We start from the raw sequence: 6326 nt of genomic DNA, 5'->3' as shown, positions 1-6326 counted from the left end.
ACATTAATCTGAATCCCTGAAAATGACATCAAACCTGAGCACTCCTTAAATAAAATTCATATTTGTAAAATAATTTTATATCAAAAACAATATTTTTTTATAGCAAATAAAGCTGATAAAAGCATAACATTGATACCGAGCTGTGTATCTAGCTGGTGCTATAATGAGTAAACCTAACTTTGATTGTAAAGTAAGTAAAGAAGGTAAGGATACTAGGCTGAGATAGTTCAATCTTTCTTTGATTTAGATTTACGATTGATAAAATAATCACCAAGTAGTTAATAACTATGCATGCATATAGGATTCCTTAGTGAAATCATCGATAGCAAGCTTACTTAAATGTCGATAAATATCTCTATTTTTTCGCAACACTACCTAGAACGATCTTCAAAGGGGCTAATGTTGATTGGCTTTACATGTCGATGCGCAGTGCCATTGGAATTTGAAATGTATGTTCTAGGGCGTAAGAAATCGAAGTTTTGTGGGTTTGAGGTTTGACAGTGCCGGGTAAGATATGGCTGACGAAGATTTATATGTCTCGTACGACCGCGAGAGACGGGTAGGAGAAAAATAATGGTACAAAGCGGTTAGAAATCATAGTATTCTTACCTACAGTTGTAAGGTGTGGGTGTACTGTACTTAGTCTTTTTATTTACTTCCAAAGCAGGTAATATTTCTTTTTAAATTGAATTCATATTCTTAAATTGGCAGCAATTATACTTTTTTTTTTGGTTTTCTTTCTTATTTGTTTAAATACAATCTACAATCGGTTTTTTAATTTCATGCACACATCTTATAAAACCTAACTTATTTTCAAGAGCATCCAAATTCGAATGTAGCGTCAGTCGAAAAATTTTACCGTGCCGTAAAATTCTCAATTTTCGCTAGTGTTTTGTCAGGGGAGGCCGCGGTTCGGAGGTGTCTCAATCAGCATAAAACAAAAGAAATCAATAGTCCCCCGCTGACAAAGAGCAAAGATTTCTTTCACAATTAAACACCCCGGGTGACGGGGGGGCGATAACTCGACGGTTTGGCTAAGCTCTAGCGCTCGCTTTTTAAATTGCGAGTGTTTGCAGAATTGCGACGTAAACGTATGATATGAAGTAAAGGGAGCGTTCAGTTCTGTATGTTGTTGATCTTAATTCTTTTTGGTTGTGTCATTGTGGTAGTACATCGAAGTATAGGTGCGGTTTAGTGCAAAATTGCGTCTATTACAAATCACAACATGCCACAATAGGTCATAGGTTTCTGGAGGGTTACAAAAATAATAGGGAGTTTATTTAAATTTAAGACACCGTCCTATGAAAATAGCAAGCTGCTTTTTATGGATAGAAGTCATAGTATCAAGTAGCTGTAGAAGTCATGAAGTCAAAATAATGATTATTATTGCAGTATCGTTGATTTGCAAAAGGCAATTAAAAAAGAAAATACAAGAAGTTACGTTCCAATAGGCAGGTGACACAACTAAAACACTGTAATAAAAAATTTACAACTTTACATGACGCTGAATAAATGAACGCCTTTTTGCATACTGAAACTCCATCGCTTGTTTTTACAAAACAACCGCTCGCGCAGACAGTTAAACAAAGCTTAACAAACTAAATGCATTTGTTTATGAAATCGATATGAAAGATAGGAGATTAAACTCGATAGGGGTCGCGTCGTCTTTTTTCTGTCCGATCTCTAATCCCACAATCGGCGAGTTTGCATCAGGATCACCGTCTAATGTAGTATGGCGGGCAGTGCGTGATCTGGCATATCTGACGATTTTATTAGAAATCTGCGTGTATTTTGTGCTGACCCGTCGTTTTTGGGATCGATTAGAGCGATTCAAGAATAAGTAAAGGGCTACGAGATTTTCCAATGACGTAGCACTCGTAGCATCTGTTCGTAGCACTGTGTAGCGGTTGTAGCGTGTATCGGAGAAAATGAAAGATCGTAGTAATTTAAGGAGAACGTGAAGTAAATGTTTCTTATTAAGAATACCTAGTTTGTTTTGTAGTCTTTTGGATTTGAGATTAACCTTAAAGGGTATGAGTAGACGTTATTGCGTAAGTAGGCAATACAAAATTTCAATAAAAAGTTCAACCAAACATGCGATGCTACGCTGTAGGTAGAAATATTTAGATACGTATATAAATATAATATTTGTAGAAACTTCGGCTTTGTAAATATCGCAAGTTAATTTGATTTCTTAATTTGAGACAAAGTTTAATATTTTTACGAGAAATAAAAATGTCTATGGAGTATTATTCTCTCTCGTTGCTAATACTAGTATTTATTCTGTGCTAACTCTATCTCTATGCTAAGACTCAATCAACTAAGACAAAGAGCCGGCCACTATGTACACTGAGCGTACAAACTCGGAAGCACTACGATCCAAAATGAAATATCTCGTTATAACAAATGCTCGTGCAAACATCCTCTTTGTTCTGGTTTTGGATTTACACGGGTCTAGAAGCTTCGTCTGGTTTGGTTCAATATTTAATAATCCTCCGGTAACGAGCTGTACAGAAAAGTTTAAATGGGCTACGGATCCGACGGTCTACCCGCGCCGCACGCGTTTGTAGAGTTTGGAAAATATGCCTACCTACATAATACGTAAAGCAGGTAAGGCGTATTGTTTTAATACGAGTTTATAATTAAGGGCGATTAACGAAATTGAGTTGGAAAGTTTTCTTGTTAAACTTGTGAAGATTAGTCAGTCATGTATGACTATTTTTTGAAAAACTTAATATTTCGAACGTTAGCTCTTTTGTAATTAAAATATCAATTTTTATCTTTACTCTAAGCTTCATAATTATGTACGATTTTAGTTTTATTTGGAGGTATGTTGTAAGTGTTTGCAGTGTTAAAATTGATGCACTTTGGCATTGTTCTAATAGCAGATTTTAGTAAGCAGGCGAAGGTCACATTTATCTAACTTAAGGGATCTTACATGGTTGGAATAGGGTCAACTTTGCAACAAGAACGTATAGTCTGATGAGCTGTCGTCTGTACTTGAACAATAGAGCATAAGTACATATATTTGTTTAATGAAAAATCTCAGTCTAATTTGGGAGCTTAGCCCTCAAGAGGAGGATGGGGTCAAGCAAATTTGACGAGAGATTATTATAACTGGCCGCTGTGCGCTGTTTGTCTTTCGTCTAATGGCCCATGCTACCCGCATATACGACCGTAATTAATACAGGGTGTGCAAATAAACTTTATTGGAATAATATTTGTTTGGAATCCAAATTGTTGTACTAACATTGATATGTCTAATATTATTATAACTCTCCGTTTGATGTGTCCGAATTTCATACATTGAAAATAAAACGATTATTATGTTTAAGTTTCATTGGGAAACTTATGTAGGTAAAAGAATGTAGAGCAATAAAAATAGTAATAATAATAATAATATTTAAAAAATATTTAAAATTAAGAACCAAAGTTAATAAAGAGAATAATAATAAAAAATATTTAAAATTAAGAACCAAGGTTAATAAAGAGAATAATAATAATAAATTTATTTCAACAACAACAAAGTGTGACTTACAGAATAGTCGTATACTTGTAAAGTAAGTAGGTAGTTAGGTATACAAGAAAGAAACTATAAATCTAAAATGCAATTTAAGTAATCTAAGTAATTAAAAATAATAAATACAGTCTTTTAAGATTAAAAACTATGATGGAATACATTAATAATATGTGGGTATACGGCTAAAATCCTTTACCTCCCGTACTAGTTAAAACTGTGTTACGGCAAGGTAGTGATTCTCGCTCCATACAGATAAGAACCATATTAGCGAGCGTGCGTGTTGACTCGGCCGAGAAACCGGTCGCTGCGTTGAGCATGATGACGTGAACTAGCGAAATACAGTATACGCGCGGAATACAGATAAATTTTATTTCGCTATTTAGATCATAATCTGTATGGCTAGAATGTAAATAGTTCTGTTACTTGACATCAGACTTTTATTTAAAGATATGAATTAGTATGTAGATGTAGAAACATTTTTTTTTTTTTTTTTTTTTTAATTTTTAATTTTTTTTTTTTATAAGTAAACAAATAACAATTATGTAAATCTAAAATACTGAGATCATGCCTTTTAAAAAGAGAAATATTAATTCAATACATTCAACCAGTGTATAATTATTTATTTAAAACATTAAAAATAAAGATAAATAAATTTAATAGATTAATAAATATAACCTTGGGGGAGGCCTTTGTCCAGCAGTGGACGTCATTTGGCTGAAACGAAACGAAACGAAACGAATAAATATAAATATATGATAAAGTTCGAANTATTTCGCTATTTAGATCATAATCTGTATGGCTAGAATGTAAATAGTTCTGTTACTTGACATCAGACTTTTATTTAAAGATATGAATTAGTATGTACATAGATGTAGAATTTTTTTTTTTAATTTAATTTTTTTTTTTTTTATAAGTAAACAAATAACAATTATGTAAATCTAAAATACTGAGATCATGCCTTTTAAAAAGAGAAACTTTAGTTTAATACATTCAACCAGTGTATAATTATTTATTTAAAACATTAAAAATAAAGATAAATAAATTTAATAGATTAATAAATATAAATATATGATAAAGTTCGAATTGTGTGTACGTATATTGTATTAATAGGAAAGATAATATAACATGCTTTGTATATAATATACTTATAAATTCGTTAATGTTTAAACAACAATAGATAAAATATTTTCAGTGTCATCGTAGTCCATTTTAAGAAGGAACTCTTCTACTGCCTTTCCACACAGGTATTTCGTTTTGTCATTCAGTGTAACTTCTTTGCCTAGACGATTGTATAGAAATGGCCCAAGATAGTGTGAAAAACATCGGGTAAAATTTGTATTACAAATGGGAACATTGTAAATTTTGTGCGGTCTTCGTCGAGATATGTCAGTCGTGGTTGGAGTAGAGTGCTGTCTTGTGACAATATATTTTATAAAAATTTGCCTGACAGTTAGAACCAGCAACTCCCGATATAGATCTTTTGTGGGGTATCTAAATGGTTTGAAATTAGCCACTTTCAAAATAGAGCGCTGGGCACGCTCCAAATTTATTAAAATTGTTTTTTTGGCTCCTCCCCAAGCAGAAATACCATATGAAATTATAGACTGACATAAAGTAGTATAAACAAGTTTATTTGTTTTATCATCATTGAGATATCGTATCCTCTTGAAAATTGGCATGAGTCTACGTATACGGGTCTTAAGAGTATCAATGTGATGCTTCCAATTGAGGTTTTTGTCGATGATTATGCCAAGATACTTGATACTATCCGTGGCTGATAGAGTATAGCAGTCGCATGGAACGTCATGGCTTGAACATGTGTGAGCTTTTAGTGTGAAATCTGGACCTGGTTGTCTATTTTTATATATGGAAAATGTTACATACTTTGTTTTATTCAAATTGAGCGTGAGCAGGTTGTTTCTAAGCCAATCCATGACCACGCGCATACCATTCTCAGCTGAGAGGCGTGCATCCTCCCAAGATGAACCAGTGAATACGATAACAGTATCATCGGCAAAAGTTAAAATTTTGGCATTGGGTATATCAGTGTTACAGAGGCTGTTGATATATGTTAAAAATAATGTAGGGCCAAGGACGGAGCCCTGGGGAACTCCAAAACTAACAGAGCGCTCTTCACTAAGTTCCTCACCCAATTTTACAACCTGAGATCTGTCACGCAGATAGTCTGTAAAAAGTTCTAGCGGCACACCTCGAACTCCCAAAGCCTCCAACTTACGTAATAACAGAGGAACAGAAACAGTGTCGAACGCTTTGGCCAAGTCCAAAAAGACTCCGATACATTTCTGATTATTGTCCAAATTAATAGCTACATGATGAGTATATATACATGAGTAATAATTGAGATGTATAAGTTTTTTTATACTTCTGAAATATTTTAAGTGCCGTCTTCTGTGGTACAAATAAAAGCACTATACATGCCTACCTACCTACTGAAACTCCAATAAAACAACACCAACCGTAATCACCGGTTTTCACTTTCGATCTCCCAAAATGTCACCAGGAGCGCATAGACCGCAGGAGTCAATAAAACCGAGGGTGTGACGACGGTCAGCATATTGCTGACCTCTGTCTGCGCGCGTCAATTCCGCAGTCAGCATTTGTTTAACAATCGCTTTGATTTGATTAACAAATGCCAGTTGACCGCGAGGTGGGAATGCGTGGTGATGAGACATACATAGTAGAATAATAAATTTTACTTAGTTTTTGAATTTTTAAGCGATGTGTTTTTTAACAAAATAGCCAAACAAGTTGGACAAAAGATTACATGCAGAAAGACTATATTTCG

This window comes from Ostrinia furnacalis, unplaced genomic scaffold, assembly GCF_004193835.3.
Source record: "Ostrinia furnacalis isolate ACB-3 unplaced genomic scaffold, ASM419383v2 OfSCF1849, whole genome shotgun sequence".
NCBI classification, from domain to species: Eukaryota; Metazoa; Arthropoda; class Insecta; order Lepidoptera; family Crambidae; genus Ostrinia; species Ostrinia furnacalis.
Note: the sequence above shows the minus strand (reverse complement) of the source record.